Genomic DNA, 19,374 nt, shown 5'->3' with positions numbered 1-19,374 from the left:
CACCAACCTATTAATCTAAATACATAAGTGCCTGGATACTTGTAACTAACCAATATTATAGCACATTAATCGCGGTAATGCGACAAATATATACAATCTATTTCCATTTACCAATTACTTCCCTTTTAATGGCGTTAACTGATTTTTTTGTAGGAAACTGATATATTCGATCGTGGATAATGTCACAAAAGTGTAAAAAGTGTTGTCTTCAGGGTTTTGTAATGAAAAATGAATATTATATTACAAACATTGTACGGTAATTTTGATAAAAAAAAGAAGGACCGATAGCTGTTTAAAAACCACAATGAATATTTTTGTCTTTTTCTGAAATATATTATTTATTTACATTATTTCAATTTTGCATTCCTATAAAGATAAATTATATAACAATTTTGTCAGGATTCATGAAAAAATATAACTACTAAGAGCATTTTTATCAAAATAACGGAAGTCGTTGCGCATGAATAAACTTGAAAGTAAGCCTGCATTTAATACTTAGTTTAGTCTATAAATAGAAAAATATTAACATAAAACCCTTAAATCCCAAATATCTTAAAGTTTTATTAAAAGTTGAGCGAAATATGACGATTTAAAAAGAAATTTGCTGAAAATATCCTTTATATGAGTTGTCTGCCCCTGACAAAAGAAGGTGCGAAAAGTCAGTGTTCCATATCCAGATTTCTATTTGACATAACATTCAATCATTTTATGTTCATGGCTTGTCTCTACTAAAAAGTGCAAGATTGAATGACTTATAAGCCGGGCTATATACAAATTATGGGGAAAACTCCCTTTCGTTACAATTGCGCAAATATTTGGAATACAATACCAAATGAAATTCGCTCCGCTTGTTCTCTAACACCTTTCAAAAAGAAATATAAGAAGTATATTTTGCAGTCGACTGCCTAAATAATCTCTTTGTTTATATCAGTTGAATTATAACTTTGCCATTATAATACTATTGATTATTATAACTAATTGATTGCCTAAATGAAAATTGTATAAATGGACACTTAAAGGCAATATCTATTTTAGGTGTTTTTGTCTAAGAATGAACGTAAAGGATGAATGTGATATTAATTAGGTTATGTGATAGTGTAAATTGTAGTTGGATGTTTTTGTTTACTAGAAGGCCATATTCAAAATTAAAATGTATCATTTGTACTTTATACTGATCTATATTTTATGTGCTATCTTCTATAAATAAATAAAAATGTTATTATTATTATTATTATTATTATTATTATTATCCTATTAAATAAAGAAGAATGTACATTGTCTGTTTTATTCAACCATTCATTTTTCTGACGTCACTATTATTACGTTATAGCGGGAAACGGTATACGAGCTCGCTGTGACTCGGTTTGATTGAGCCTGTTCATGGACCGTAGTGGGAATACATTGTACAGTCCATGCCCTCCATCCACGGGTGGGCAGAACTCAACATTTACACATCCTAGAAGTACAAAAAAAAAAAGAAAAAGAAAATAGAGACATCCACAGAATAATGTGATTATACGGAGATGAACATGAATCATTATAAGACATGTCTACAAAAGTCAGTTTTCAACGCGTTATCTTAATTGACATTTCAAACGGAAGGACTATGATAATTGTTGCATGAATAGATGCCAAATGAACGTGTTTATTATTTACAACTAGAAGACATGTATAAAAAATCATTGTTTTGGCTCTTTATATAAAATATTGCCACTTATCAAGTCAAAGAGAAATTCACAACTGTACCTGATAAAAGACAATTATTAACTAAAAGTTGAATTGTATGGATACAGCGGACATCTTAAGGCATTGTTACTTATTTATCGCAAGAAAAGAAAAAAAAATAGACATTTTTCATTCAATAGGCGATTTCTTGCTGTTCAAAACCATATAACAAACTCTTTGTGCATTGAAATATCATATAGTCAAACCTGTATATGCCTTTATAGACTGATAATTTGTATTGAAATAACATACAGTCAAACCTGTATAGGCCGCTATAGACAGATCATTTGTACATTGAAATAACGAACAGTCAAACTTGTATAAGTTGTCATAGACTAATCATATGTGTATTGAAAAAACATACAGTAAATCCTATATATGTCGTTATAGACTGATCATATATCATGTATCTTAAATCACACAGTGAAAACTGTATAAGCCACTGATCATGTGTATTGAAATAACATACAGTCAGACCTGTATAAGTCGTCATACACTGGTCATATATCTATTGAAATAAAATACAGTCAGACCTGTATAAGTCGTCATACACTGGTCATATATCTATTGATATAACATACAGTCAGACCTGTATAAGTCGTTATAGACGGATCATATGTGTATTGAAATAATATGAGTCAGGCCTGTATATGTCGTTATAGGCTGATCATATGCGTATTGAAATAACATGCAGTCAAACCTGTGTATTAAGCAAATGATCATGTGCATTTAAAGCATAATTCTAACCTGTGTATGCTGTAATAGACTGATCATATATGTAATGAAATAGCATACAGTCAAACTGAATAAGCCAATGATAATGTGTATTGAAAAAATATACAGTCAAACATATATAAGTCGTTATAGACGGACCACATGTGTATTGAAATAACACACAGTCAGACCTGTATAAGCAGTTACAGACGGATCATGTGTGCTTTAAAAATAACATACAGTGAAACCTGTATAAGCCACTTAGCATGTGTATTGAAAAAAGGAAACATACACGAATAAGTCGCTATAGATCGGTTTATTGTGTATTGAAATAACATACAGTCAAACCTATATATTAAGTAGTTAGAGACAGATCTTATATATGTATTTGTCATAGAGTGAAAATAAATGATATGCCAATAATACTCTGTTGCTTTTAATTGTTCTTTGTCAAACGTATGGCAATTATGGCGTTCCATAGTTCCAAAGCTTTTTTTTCAATCTAAGAGAAATAATTCAATAATCTTCCAATATGAATCCTATAAGTGAACCTATATAAAACGTACGCACGTGATCACTAACAACCAATCACTGCACTGGTCACCTTTTAAGTCAAATTTCAAGATGTCTGTTGCAGTTTAAACCGCTCATATATTTTGTGCATTTTTCTATTTCAAATAGAGCCAACTCAAATTTTGTTAGATAAATAAATAATTAAAGTGGGGCTACCAAATATTGAAATAACATACGGTGAGACCTGTATAATAGGGTTATTATAACAGTAGCTTGATCTGGGATGCAGTATTCGGCTCGAGTGGATTTTGCCAGATCGGATCTCACGAGGCGCGGAAGCGCCGATTATGATTCGACCTTGCAAAATCAACGAGAGCCGAATACAAAGTCCCAGATCTAGCTACTGTTATAACGACCCTTTTATTATATACTTTTACCACTTTGATTTTTGTTTTATTCTTGAACGAAATCTTCAATGTTTATCGATATTAAATGGAACATAGTAAAGTTTTTATGTGCGCTTTTTATAGGAATGTGTCGGATCATGCATGTTTATGAAAATAGTCCGGCAGCATACAATACGGAAGATACAATACGGAATTTAAATGGTACAATACGGAATTTTTGTCGGTCTGTTCATATTTAATTGTGAAACACAAGCATACTTTTAACAGAATTTATATAGGTATATAAAAAAAGTAGTTAAAGACGGACCACATTTGTATTGAAATAACATACAGACAAACTTGCATATGTTGTTAGAGACTAATCATAATGTGCATTGAAATAACATACAGTCAAACCTGTATATGTCGTTACAGACGGATCATAATGTGCATTGAAATAACATACAGTCAAACCTGTATATGTCGTTACAGACGGACAATAATGTGTATTGATATAACATACAGTCAAACTTGTACAGCAGGCGGTAAAATGAGACTACTTCAGGCAGGTGATTATTGATCGCGGCCTGGAATAGGTCAAGTATACGCGCGCTGGGGAAAATATTTCATGATTGACCTGTGAATTCTTTACTTATGGGTGAAACAGGTCTCATAAGCGTAAATACGACTAGCTTCTACTGATTATAAAATATACCGTACGATTTGTTGTGAATTAACTGTTGTTGTACTTTTTGTAGTTCAACCGCCACCCGTGTTTAAGAGCAACATTTAAAAACACGTTTTTGTCATCCTCAAGTAATAAGTAAGTAAACTCGCCCAGTGTAATCAATAACCCACAATAGACCGATCCCTCTGGTACAGTATTAAGACGCATAATCTAACTCTATACATAGAGCGCCTACTTCACCCGATTTACATTCGGAACATTTTCACGCGTTTCGGGCTTTATCGTATGTTTAACATGGGATTTTTGAACCGTCCAAAGATGTTGGAAATGTTGTCTCATTGTTTATTTTTTTTTTAATAAAAATGTTACTGCTTTCATTGTCTACCACTTTTTTTCCACCCTTGCCTGAAAAAAAAAACAGTAATGAGTTTGTACACTGTTCAGACAATTGTGCTCTGTTGAAATTTAACCAAACACAAGTTTACTTGCATAAACAGAAAGCATGATATCTTAAACGTTTTGTCACTATACTTGTCCAGTACTGGACATTATGGTAAACGCTTCTTTCCCGCACAAATGACAATTTCGCAACTTCTGTCCGGTTTGTACAAATTTCTGGCCGCGATAAACCATTTGACTTGTTTTACAATTACATGGTAAGGCCAGCGCACAACAAACACAGTCATTGCCATAACTTGTAAAGTAACAAGAATCAACTTTATTCGTGGACTGCGTCGAGAATTAATCCTTGCACGTGTTAAATTTCTATTATGAACTTGTCCGTCCTTCAGTTTGGGTACACCCATTTACAGTTAAAAGGGGTGCATACAAAAAGATACTGATTGAATGGCAACAGTGTAGTTCCGGGCAGTCTGATCATAATCTACACTCTTCTCAAAGACATAATCAGCCGTGTTCAGCATAATAAGGGTTAAAAGTCAAGTGCATTTTAAAGCTATGCAAGAATCGGGATGTGGTTGAGAAAGTGGCTGTGGGGGTCGTGGAGTTGATTTAAATGATAACATATAATCAGAAACTGACTTTTCTTCAAACAAAACGCTTGTTGAAATAAGAACTAAAGACCCGCCCGCTTTGCTCAATATGAGATCTAACAGAGATCTACGGAACTCGGTGTTGTGATGTTGCGAGTTCGATCCCCGGACGGGGCTTATGTTCTCCATTTCGATCGGATAACAGACATTGTGTTTGACATCATTCGTCCTCAGTCTCTGATTCATGTGGGAAAGTTGACACTTTCTTGCGGATAACAGGTTTGTACTGGTACAGAATACAGTAAAACCATTTAGGTTAGCTGCCCTCTGTAACATAACTGAAATATTTAAAAAAATAAAAACGGATGGCTTCCTCACATGAAGACTTCAATGCCTCGAGTGAGGCTCGAACCCACACCGATGAGGAGTCAGTGACCTTAACCACTCGGCCAGGGAGGCCCCTTAAAGCAGATTGAAATTCGTGTTATGTTACCTAAGCTAAATAAGTTTATTCCCGTTGTTTGTGCTTTGAAAGATCCCAATCCATTGTCAATGTGTTCAATTTATGTTTTCAGGTATTCACATAATCACCAATATTTTTATTTGGACAAAAGACTATTTATTTCGTGTATGTAAAATGAGAACGAATATTATTCTTTCATAAATTCATATACAGATATATGAGTTTTATATTTACATCCGTATAATAGCTTTAGCAGAGTTTAAAAGTTATCCCCTACTCCCTTCGGTATAAGCATAGCAATGGTTGCGACAACAAACTTAAGCTTTTATAATACTATTCTATTGGAATACTGATTCTATAAAATATCTTAACACTGAATTATAACGGAAAGCATTCCTCAATTTACATACTGATAGCCAAAAAGGTGAAAATTATAAGATATTATATATTGGAGTCAGTATTTTTTATTAAACATCCAAGCAATATTTTACTACATTGAATGTCGAACTTAAGGAATGCTTGTGTGTTTGTCCGTTTGAGTATGTCACGGTTTAAAGTCTTTTTCAACAATTTGTCCGTCAATAAACGGCGATCTGTATTTGTAGCAGTGAGCGCAATGCCTAGTTTTATAGTGCTGCCTCACTAGAATATCACATCGAAGACAAACGGCATGATACCCCCACCCAGTCACAATATACTGACAAAAGGTGACCAGTACTAGCAAATGCAATAGCCCCTTAATGCTGAGTGCCGAGCGAGGAAGCCAACAGTACCATTTTTACGTCTCTGGTGTTACAGGGATAAAAAAACACGACCTCTCTCACTCAAGGCGGACACTCTGCCATTAGGCTACCAAGGCAGTTTGCTTCGAATCTTATGTTGATAGAATGATATATATGTAAGATCAGAATAACACAGTTAACAGTAAATTTTACTAAAGGTTCCAAATGGTAAAGCATGCGCGGAAATACTTTGTAGAAATACAGGAGTCATAATATAAACACTGAAAATACAATACACAGGATGGCACATGTAAGCAGTGGAAACAACTACATACACAATGGCAATGTAGGAGTCAAAAAAAGCTATTAAAATAAGAATACATAGGATAGCTACAGAGGAGCCAAAATGTTAATACTGAAAGTTCAATTCACTGAAAGACAGTGAAGGAAACAGAATGTAAATATATATTGAAACAAGAATGTTGTGTATCTTCTTGTGAGCTTCATACATGTATCAGTGTAATGAAAAAAAATACGTATGGCGTGAACAAAAAAAAAGATGTATATTTACATGAAGTCATTTAAGAAACAAATTATTTCTGTATAAACAATAATTTTCATTCACGCTGATCAGAAAAATATAACAATTTGCCAGACAATATCATGAATTAACCTTAAACGACCTTTTATAGATATGCAAAATTCAATTAGATCAGCACGTTGCGACTAATACGCGGTTGTACGAACATTTTTAAAACGCATTGAAGTTTACAATAATGCCCTTGTGTATAAATAAAGCGAATGATTTAGTGATAGACCACATTCAGCTTAACAAACGGGTAGCTCAGTTGCATTGTTAGAGTACAATATGGCATGTTTTACAAACCTACTTGGTCAGATGATATCTTGTAAATTCACATTTTCAATTTATTAAATCAGTTATTAGTGCTTGTGTTAACAAGGCTTAATGAAAATTATATTGTAATAATGTCTACGGAAGATCTATTAGACGCAGGCAAATACACATATAACACTATATTGGCTGAATGGAGCCTTTTCATCAAAGTAATGAAAGGTGTTATACCCCCCTCGCCAAAAACAACGACTCATCAAAACTTAGCTACCCCACACATAGTTTCTATAAGGTTGTTATAATACAGATATACTATGACAGATGGACGAATTAAACACTCCCCGATTAAATGTGATCCTGCATTTTTGAAGTACCGAAATTTCAAAAAGTTATAAGACTGGTACGCATCAAATATTTGCAAGCACGTTCTTCAAACATAACATAAACATTGAACTGTCGAACTACAACACGGTTTAGCAAATTACAAACCCACTAGAGATTGATTTTTCATTTCAATTTCATCGAAGCACCCGTTTTGTTAAACAGAATTGTAAGTTTGATAACCGTAAAAAGAGATATTTATTTGAACCGGGTGTCACATAGTTAACGTCTATCTCGAAAGATGATATTGTCGTCGTTCAAGGTCTTTCAAATTATTAAAAGAATCAGTACAAAGTAAATACACCACAAACTATACACGCAAGGTCCAAATGTACTTGTTAAAAGTCAGAGATCTTTATATATACAGAAAACGATATAAAACAGGAATCTAGCTTTGACAAATACTTGGAGAAGAAAACAGGTTAGTTGGATATTTATAAAATATACTGAACAAACATTCTAACTGCACAGCTATATTTTCATCTCAAGAAATATTTGACAAATTTGAATGAAACTGGACACACTGTTAAAACTTATATAATTGTCCGTAATTATTGACCTGGACTTTATGAATATTCCTTACATTTTGGTAAATCAAGTGTTGACGTCCGAACCCAAATGGCGATATAACAACAAAAATATAAATTCTTAACTGTCATTCTGTAAGCTTTACAGATAGTTATGAAGACAAAATGGTCATCTGCCTATCTCGGGTTTGTGGACTTGAGGCGGCGGTGAAAACGCTACACTGCTTGACTTTTATGGTTCAACATTTTAAAGTAATATATTAGTATCAATCAATATTCTATTTACCTGTCAGAAAATCATTCTGGAAAATTTCAACCAAAATTTTCAAAACATCTTAGCTCAAAAGACAAATTACTAGTCACCAGCGTTTCCAAATATATCAGGAAAATCCGGGCTTAAAGAAATGTTTCCTCATTAAATCAGGCAGTTCAAGTCGAAAGTAGATGAAATAATAATCATGAATACTACAATATCTCAAGTAAAAACAATAGTAGACATGTTATATATTAAAATCTTGTGAGACGAAATGCAATATCGACACATCAAACATTACATTGAATTTCGGAAAGACCATATTTGTTTTTCTATTAAACAAAGAAGGCTTAAAATTAAGTGTCACTTTTCAACATTTAACGTTTTAAACGTCGAAATTAGATCTATTACGCGCGCTGGAAAAGAAATTAACAGTGGTCAGGCAAATATTTTATAGAGATCGTCAAGGACGTATATAATAATCCTTGAAAACATGTAAGAATCGAAATGATATACCTGAAACAGTGATTTGCTCGTGAATAAAATCATTGTTTGTCGTTTAGATGCGTATTATCATATCTCACGGGCAGCGCCCTCGTATTGTAATTCTTTCGCAACTAAACTCCAAACAATGATCTTATTTAACGACAAACCGTTAGGGATATCTTACTTTTTAGGAGTTTTTTTTTAATATGGATGAATTCGGAGCAATTACTTGTCACCAGCGTTTCCAAATATATCAGGAAAATCCGGGCTTAAAGAAATGTTTCCTCATTAAATCAGGCAGTTCAAGTCGAAAGTAGATGAAATAATAATCATGAATACTACAATATCTCAAGTAAAAACAATAGTAGACATGTTATATATTAAAATCTTGTGAGACGAAATGCAATATCGACACATCAAACATTACATTGAATTTCAGAAAGACCATATTTGTTTTTCTATTAAACAAAGAAGGCTTAAAATTAAGTGTCACTTTTCAACATTTAACGTTTTAAACGTCGAAATTAGATCTATTACGCGCGCTGGAAAAGAAATTAACAGTGGTCAGGCAAATATTTTATAGAGATCGTCAAGGACGTATATAATAATCCTTGAAAACATGTAAGAATCGAAATGATATACCTGAAACAGTGATTTGCTCGTGAATAAAATCATTGTTAACTTTGTCGTTTAGATGCGTATTATCATATCTCACGGGCAGCGCCCTCGTATTGTAATTCTTTCGCAACTAAACTCCAAACAATGATCTTATTTAACGACAAACCGTTAGGGATATCTTACTTTTTAGGTGTTTTTTTTTAAATATGGATGAATTTGGAGCAGTGTAATACTAGTATGCGTGAAAATCAGAGAACCTACAACAACGCCATTGCGTTATCAGTAAACGTATCGACTGTTACGCACAACAAATATAACAACTGCGCGTTAATTCATTAAACCGTGACAGATATAATAAGATAATATGGAAGTGCAAATTGGTGCTGGTCGGCATGTGGCAAGTAATGTCACCTGCAGGAATAGATAATTTAGTGGCCAACTTTACACACTTCAATGGATAGAATTATGCTTTTATTTAGACATCCGATACTATCATGCAAACAAAAAAATGACATTTTATCAGATTTGTATGAGAAATAGGTATAAGTTCTGCAGTGGGAATTATTTCTTCTCGCAAAAATGAGTGCCTATGCTTTCGAAAATATTGAAACTACCAATATAAATTGACTTTTATGCAATTTATTATATGGCTCATTTGTTTTCACGGAGTTAAGTTTTAGCGTATCAATCTGAAATGCGCACGAGGAAAGGTTGGTTATCAAAAACTAAGCTGACCTACGGGTTAGAATTTGAATACAAACTGTGTTGCTTCGTGCTTTTGCGAACGTATTTTGTACACATAAAACATGTATACAACTTTTTTTTTTAATTCGTGTACTAAAATATCCTCTTTTATCAATTCCCTGTTACTAAACTACAAAATATATGAGCGATGCACCGCCTTCTGTCAAACCATATCTTTCCGAACATCGAACATGCGGCCTATTCAATTTCTATTTACAGAAAATTTACTTTACCTGCTGAACTTGCTGACTGCATTACTGTTGTTTCTTCTGCTCCAAATTGTGTAAATTTGAAACAAATATTATGGGACGACCACTGGATATGCGGGAAAAATGTATTACTATTTAGCCAAGACCATTTAAAAATAATTTATTTAGCAACATAATCCTGCTTTTTTGAAACATACAGCCTGAAATTTTCGAGCAAACAGTAACTTTTATTGGGAGGATGATCGTTCACCTTTTATTGGGTTTAACGCCATAATTTCAACAACTACCGTTATATAACGGGGTCAGTATATTCTGACACATGTTCAGTTCTGCACTTTAATTGAGTTGTTCCCCACATGACAGATATAGGAAGAATTCGTACAAGCAAAGTTTTTTTCTGTCAGATAACCAATAAAACTTGCCACATATTTATTTATAAATAGAATAGAATTTATCAAAAGATCCTTTGGAAACATAGTATGCAACGAAGCAAAATAATAGAAGACTGCAAGATCTTGCATGCCGTCTAACGCTGGCTTATGCAGAAATGTATTTTACGGATATTGAATGGATTTCATGATCCTACAGGACAAGAAAATATAGCTGGGTTGCAATAAATTTACTGAGCTAATTGAACTGGGCGGAATGGCTGTTTAAACGATTGAGGTTACAGTTTACCGCCCCCCCCCCCCCCCCCCCCCCCCCCCGCCCGAAAAGATATTTTCAGTATTCTAATACAAGGATTTTACAATATTATCCCTTATTTTGAACGATAAAATAAATTTTAAAAGCAGCGTGATTGTTGATACATCGCACTGGTGTTTAAAACCAAATGCCTTCATCTGAAATATGATACATGTGATTTAGGTACCCGTGATGCCGTTGAAAAGTAATTATGTAAATCACCAATTTATAAAAACATATTTATCTCTCCTCGAACTGGTTTTCAACTTATTTATCGTATGACTTTGTACCAGTGTCATATCCTTTCAATTTGGTGTAATTATCTGATTTCTGTTAGATGATATTTTCTACAACATTGTAATAACAATAATATTATATCTATGATATCTGAAAAATGTTAAATAATTATAATACGAGATAAAGTACTACTGTAGTGTTATACAACTTGGCAAAATCTCCTATTCAAAAAAAGGACTTGCATGTGGTAGTACTGCAAAAGTTATACCATGAAGGCAGCCTTTACAAACAGATAATAGAGGAGAAATGGATGAAGAAGCTTGCACTGAAATTTCCACATGGTTGCAATGTTAAATATAACATATATATTGAGTGACAGACACATGTGAAATAATACGGGAAGTGACGTTACGTCGTTTGCCGTCGTGTTTACAGGAAATGACGTCACGTCATTGAGACAAAACAAGTATTATAAAATGGATGTTACATAGCTGTATCAATGACTTATATAATGATCATGTTTTGATAAAGGCCAGGTGGCCGAAAATTCAATAAAGAGTGATTTTTAACATGAATTATTATATTTACTTCCCTATGGAAGATCTTTGAATGAATATATTAATTTATAAATGTAATTTTGTACAGGTTACATATAGAACATATCATTTTGATATTGCATATGCTCAAGAATATTACAAAATTAGCAATCAAGTAGCAGAATAATGAAATAAATTCCTAAAAAGTAACTTTTATAATATCATAAAGACATCTGGAGAATTTAAATGCTCGTTTAATCAATTAATTATATAAATCAGTTTGCTTTCCAAAACGTGTACATGTATTAATAATATCTGTCATGTGTTTACGAATCGGATAGAAATATCCGTCCCGAGGGCACCTGCGCATTGGGCGGTAACGAGGCTTGCCGAGGAGTTGGCTTAAAGAGAATTTTAATGTGTATGTTAATGTATATGTAAGTAGCGAACTTAGAAAGAAAATTGAATTAAAGTTTCTTTAATTATATAAATATAAATAAAGATAAATAATATAGGTGTCAAACCCTAGTGTACTGATACTCCAAAAAAGTCTGTTTACTTGCATTGCTGATATCAGAATGAAACTATAATAATAATTCTAATATGACTAACAATGCTTTAATCATCACAACGATGTTATGTTGACGTCACGTCAACGTGATATTTAGCGCCGTGTACGCACCAAGAAATAGCGCTTTCAAATATTATGAAATATTTTACTTAATAACATGTTTTTAACGAAATGTCATATTGCACAAATGTTTTGATTAATTTATACACATACTGAATTAGTTATTCGCTTTGCTGAATAATTCGCAATAATTTTCGCTCGAACTGAATTCTGCCGCAAGACGTATTACCGTTTCCGGTCCTGGTGTGTTTTAACAAATACCTACTTATGGCGCCATGCTTGCGCCAAGAAACATTTCCATCATATTTGATATAAATTTTACAATAAGGAACATATTAGAATCGAAATAGTTTATAGCAAAAGAGTGCTTTATCACTATTTATACACTCATGCGGTTATACGTCGTCCGAAATAATTATTACGCCCGACGTATAACCGCCCATCGTGTATAAATAGTGATAAAGCACAGTTTTGCTATAAATTATTTCTTAATTCTGATATGATTAACAATGCTTTAATCATCACAACGATGTTATGTTGACATCACGTAAACGTGATATTTAGCGCCATGTACGTATCAAGAAATAGCGCTTTCTAATTTTATGAAAGATTTTATGTAATAACATGTTTTAAACGATATGTCACATTGCACAAATGTTTTGATTAATTTATACACATACTGAATTAGTTATTCGCTTTGCTGAATAGTTCGCAATAATTTTCGCTCGACCTGAATTCTGCCGCAAGACGTTTTACCGTTTCCGGTCCTAGCGTATTTTAACAAATACCTACTATTGGCGTCATGCTTGCGCGAAGAAACAGTTCCATCATATTTGACATATATTTTACAATAAAGAACATATTAGAATCAACATAATTTATAGCAAAACAGTGCTTTATCACTATTTATACACTCGGGCGTTTATACGTCGTCCGAAATAATTTCACTCGGGCTGCGCCCTCGTGAAATTATTACGCCCGACGTATAAACGCCCATCGTGTATAAATAGTGATAAAACACTGTTTTTCTATAAATTATTTCTTAATCATATCAGTGTTTCATGCAATATAAATGTCGTACGTTTATTGTCGGCAAACATATTTACATCAAGTTGGGCATTGCGTTATATTACCTAGTACCCGACACATTTTAGTAAGTTTAGTTCCTTTCTTTGTATTCTGTTTCGAATTTTACAAATATACAGTGATTTTTTTACAACCACGAAAACAATCTGGACTATATGGTAAATTATCACTCCAGGTAGGAATAGGCCTGCATGGTGTTTACAGATGAAAACAAAAATCCTCATATGTTTATAAACAACATGCAGATCTATTCCTCAAACAACAACTAATACATATAGATCAGATTTAAATGTTTGAAATTTAGGCCTTCATAACTTACTTGACGTGCTTTATACAAACGCTGCATTGTTGAATAACTTAAATTTTACCTTTGTAATCACTGGGTGGAAATATTTTGTTAATTACCGTTTTTAGGCGATAGAATGTCAGATGTAGTTAAAAAGGCGATATTTGTTAACTTATTTTCAGTGGTGATGAATTTTATTATCAACGATTTTTTAAAAGATTATATAACTCCCAGTCGGTGACATATAAATAACATTTAATCCTACCTTCATATAAAATAAAGGCAAAAATCAAGTGGTATGATACATTTTGCTTTATCAGGTTCGTGACTTGATAAAGCTTGGTGGTCTTCTTTTTTTTAATAACTGATAAAATACATACTAATGCAATTATTTTTATAAGGTTTTATTAGGTACGTGAGACCATTGTTCAAATATATAGCGTATGCATACTGTATTTGCAATTACCACAAAACAGTTTTTATAACGGAAACGATCGGAGAAACGGAAAATGACCCATGTATAGCGCTTGTCCAGGATTTTAGCATTATGCACCTAAATCAAGGAATATATTGCATCTAGAATTGAGTGCTATTGAATAAAATCATCGAGAAAACGGTTTGCCTATTTGTGCTGTCAAGCGGCGTTTTGGCTTGTGTATAAGTTTGCTTGGTGAATGTGGGAAATCCAGCTTGCAACTGAATTTCGGACAAAACTTCATTTTGCAGCAAATTGAAATTATTCGTTCATGTTTAACAAAACAGAGTACAAAACAAAACAAGGTTTGCCTTTGTTTTTCAGCTTTTATTTTAATAATATTTTGGATTGTAAAGACCCATTTGTTTATGGGTGGTGCGTATTAATTTTAAATTTCTATGCAAGGCAGACTCAGAACTAGTTGGTAGTAAATTCTGAATTTTAATTTAAGAAAGATTTTTAGATCACAAGGTAGTATAAATAGAACAATAGGTAACTGTCTTATCAATTGAGCCTCGACTTTTATATTTTCTTCGACTCACTTAATAAATCTAAATATATTAGTCAGTAACCTAATATCTAATATTCTCCATTTCTCAGTTTTTAGCCTGACACGTTTAAATAACTGTATTATGAATATAGCAGAAAACTGCAGAAAAAAATACACGATGAAGGTAAGGCTTCTATATCTACGGAAGCCTGTATGGGGCACCCTGATGATGGGATGATGTCGTCTCTTTCGAGATGCACATCACAACAAGCCGTCGAAATTATGACAAAAAACTCTATACACAACGACATGTTGTCTTACAGTATGTCAACATATCGAGTTATTAAATCCCGACAAAATAACATGTTATATATGTCGACTTCAAGTAACATGCATGCCGAAATACTTCATGTCGACATACAGTATACAACGCAACAGACTGTCAAAAAGCATGACAACAAACCTATGTATAGTAGACGCAACTTGACCCCGATGGTTGACCTTTGTATTATAATACATAATGAGGCACAACCTATTATTGAAAAGGAGTGTACGTTAAACACGAGCTGTATGAGAAAGTGGAAATATAAATTTGTGAAATTATAAATAAGTGTATTGGAAAGTTTTAACTGATCAAATGTAAGAATACATACTTTGATAATGCTCTGTAAAAAAACTAATTCCATACAAATATACATGGCTACCCTAATCACCCTTTATTTCTACAATGAAATAATCGATATGAATAATCAGCCGAAGGTCAACCATCGCGGTCAAGTTGCGACTACTATAGATATGTCAACTTGTCGTGTTATTAATGCAATTTTACAACATAATTATGCCGACAAAATAATATGTTGTATATGTCGACTTTTAGTAACATTCCTGCCAAAATACATCAAGTTCACAGGCGATCCGTGTTAAATGTGCCGATCCTTTCATATAATATGTGAATTGCTCTGGCGATCCATGTTAAATTTGCCGATCCTATTTTGTCGCTCTTTTTGTATATATACCATAAAAAACATCATTTCTTATATTTTCAGTATATTTCCTTTCAGATTTTATAATAGATGCTATACATTTTGTTGCATAAATCACTAGAATCTGACAGTTGCCTGGCCATTCTTTTCTCCAGACGAAACACTGCGACATCATCTTAGGAACGATCTCCTTGACTATGCTGAAAAAAGGTCTTTGTTGACAGGTGGTGTCTTATCAAAGATAATTTCGTCTTTTATATATATCGCTGATTTCTTAGCCGTGAACTTCTATGAAATGCAAATGCGAAGCGTGATTCAATCGGAAGTAAAACGTATTTAAAATAATTATGTGTAAAGTTAAAAAATGTAGAAGTAGCAGCTGCTGCTTCTGCTACTGCTGCTTCTATTGCTACTACTGCTACTGTCGCTTCTACTTCTGTTGCAGCTACTGCTTACTGTACGTTCTTGCTACTATTACTGATGCTACATCCTCTCCCGATTTCGAAGTTGTGCTGCTACTACTACTGCTACTACAACTGTTGTTAATTTTATTATCATTTTCATATCAATTTTTAAAAGAATAGGTATATTCAAATCTCTCTGTCTGCATAAAATACCGTGGCTATTTTCCGCCGCGACATTTTATTAGACCGTGATAGAGAGACAAAAGTCGCAGTTTAAATTTAATCTATTTTTTTTAATTCCTCGATTTTTTATAGACTTATGAGGGATAAAATATGAAGTGAAAAAGAAACTGACACTGTAACTTCAATGACTCCTAACAAAACAAAGGTAAATAGTACAGACTGAAAACTGTGAAAACGGAGTAAAGATGATTTATATGGCCACCGTCTAGGAGTTATCGTTGGTCGACTCGTAGATAACAAAGTCGCTTACAAGCCACATTATTCTAAATTCAGAGTAAGAAAATACAAATGTTCAAATTTATTTCGTATATAGAGATGGAGAATGAATACTAATATACCATATAAGTACCTTATGACAAAAGAATCAGAAAGGTATGACTTTGTGCTGTATGGTTAAATCTTCCAGTTTGTATGTTTGTGCCGACTTGATAATATATCTTGTCAGGCTTTGTTATGTGCCATTACATGTAATTTTGGTTGTCGTGTAGACAACAGACAGAAACAGACCATCTGATGCAAGATATTACCCATTTGGAGCTGTCTTTATCATCAGCATTATGCAAAAACACCATATTTTTCGTTTTCTTTGACAGAGTTAAAGTGACGCACAAGGAAAACATTTCAGGCACCTATGAAGTCATCACATTTTTAATAACGCGACACACAAGGATGGTAATATGGTAACATTTCAGACACCACAGTCATTATATGTCTGTAGCCCGTCCGCTTAGCTCAGTAGGGAGAGCGTTGTTCTACAGATCGCGGGGTAGCGACTTCGATCCCCGGACGAGGCGTATGTTCTCCGTGACGATTTGTTAAGACTCAACCTCTCATAATTCATGTAAGGGAAGTTGGCAGTTACTTGCGGAGAACAGGTTTGTACTGGTACATAATCTAGGAACATTCAAACATGAAATGAACATGAACATGCAAATCAGAAAGATGTTAGTGCAACAGACGTTACCTTAGCTATGTTTGTTAATTCCAGCTGAATTTGCGACTCTTGCAACAATTTCAAATGTTCCGAACCATCGTCAGTTTCGTTAAATAATGTCCTCAAGTTCAATTATTTGAACAACTTTCCTTATATTAACACACTTTGAAAAACACTGGTATCTAAGCTATATGATTATGTATGAATTCCTAATATTTCTGCAAAAGTATACAAATAAATAGATTTAATATTTAGATATGTTGAACATTTTTACTGTTATAAAACACTTGTCTAGTAAATGATCACCGTTTACTATTTTTAATACTTAACTGGGTACAAATGCTATTTATACATCCTTGATGGCGTAGCGATTTAATAAAGAAGCACAGGGGCTTGTTTAAAGATGTACCTATCTACTTTAAAGAAAAGGAAAGGCTCGAAATCAAAGCTCCTATGAACGACATTAATACATTGATATATGACAGCAAACTATGTGTATTGTTTTAAGCTATTCTTGTTATTAACAATTCCTTTATACTTTTAAATCGTTCGGTGTCACTTGTGGACTGAGTTCAACAGTCCACATACAGTACACTCGGTACCACGGCCATTTTGTTTATGTATAAAACATGAACTTGAAGATAGGAAAGGACAACAAGCTGCAGATTTCTTGTATATTGGTGTCTTTTGGCGCCGACATAAAGACAAGAGGATACGAAAGTACGTCAAACTACTGATTGGCTTGACTTAGTGAAAACGCAACAAATTAAGGGTGACGTCACGGTGTCAATACCCAACAACACAAGCGTTGGCCAAAATTATACTTCTTGTGTTCACCGATAATGTTTTGTTACTTCAATTTCAATGTCTTATGTCCTTAAGTCATTCACTCGACATGCGAGAACATGGACACACGGCGAATCCGTAGGTTGCCGTCATTTCTTGTCTTCTTGTCGCCGCTGAGCAGACACTAAAACGTCAGAAATCAGCCACACTAAATTATGTTGACTACATATGTTCTCATATTATTTAAGAAATTTGAAATATTAACTCGATATTTTCTGCGGTTCTCATTGCAAAATGTTGTAATTCATTTACTTTATTTTTTAAATCAAACATTTTGTTTTGTTTAATGCTACGCTTAGTCTTTTGATTTGAAATTATTGTGAAACATATTTTGGCATTGTGTAAATAAAGAATTTGTTTGAAGCCTTTCATTTTCATATTTTAAATATGCTAAACAACGTATAAAATCATAAAATTTTATGATATAAGAAACCAGTTAAATTAAACTTTAAATAAATGCATGATAACTTCGTACTTCTGTAAAATTTCGGTGATCTGAACACTATATTTAGATATCGAAAATAATGAAAAACGCCTAAAAGAATCAGACACCGCTGTGAACCTTGTTTGTCATATAATATCTGTAATTCCTTGAAGTATAGTCATTTTGTTAAATATAGATTTTCGTTGTAAATATTCGTTTTATATCCATATAAGGAGATGTATAATTTGACTAGTTTGTCACAAAACAGAATGTTTACGAAGATATGTGATACAATCGTTCAAGGTCTACCTTCTATATTTCAGCAAATGTAGATCATATGACCGTAAGATATCCTCAGCATGTCAAACTACTAGTCCACACGTAGAAACTTTACCTACAAATGTTTTGATACAAAGGCCTTGTTAACTATTTCTATATTTTTACATTACACCATATATTGTCTTGTATTTTACAAGACATGTCAAGAAGTTTTACAAAAGGGAAATGTAAGAAGTACTTATAATGTATTAGATTAGGCAACCTGGTAGCAGGACAAGTCAAAGTGCAGACTTTATGAGTAGTTGGGATCAATGAACCCATTTATATATCTGTTTAATAACTAGAATTGTACTTAAACCGGTACCGGGGCCCTGATAGGTGTTTCACATCTTATTTCTTCTCGATCATACCCGGTCTGCTAATATGCATCGTTTGTGCACATTATGCTTCAGAAGTGTATTCTAAATATTTTATCTTCGCTGTCTTTATGTGGTTCGACAAGGCTGTAACAAGTCTACATTTTGTCATGTTCTGATCCTTTGTGATCATGTATTCCACTCTA

At 33.3% G+C, this 19,374-nt stretch overlaps 1 protein-coding gene across 2 annotated transcripts in view; it reads right to left on the bottom strand.

Moving 5' to 3' along the window:
- LOC123553375 (uncharacterized protein CXorf38 homolog) overlaps positions 1-17,771 on the bottom strand; it is a 129,483-nt gene extending 111,712 nt beyond the window's left edge. For both annotated transcript variants that reach the window (XM_053526111.1, XM_053526110.1), the window contains exon 1: positions 17,294-17,771. The gene's annotated coding sequence lies outside the window, so the exon portion shown is untranslated. The remainder of the gene's footprint in view (positions 1-17,293) is intronic.
- Between the last annotated feature and the right edge of the window lie 1,603 nt (positions 17,772-19,374).

Source organism: Mercenaria mercenaria, chromosome 16 (assembly GCF_021730395.1).
Source record: "Mercenaria mercenaria strain notata chromosome 16, MADL_Memer_1, whole genome shotgun sequence".
In the NCBI taxonomy this organism is placed as follows: domain Eukaryota; kingdom Metazoa; phylum Mollusca; class Bivalvia; order Venerida; family Veneridae; genus Mercenaria; species Mercenaria mercenaria.
Note: the sequence above shows the minus strand (reverse complement) of the source record. Positions and strands in the feature narration are given on the sequence as shown.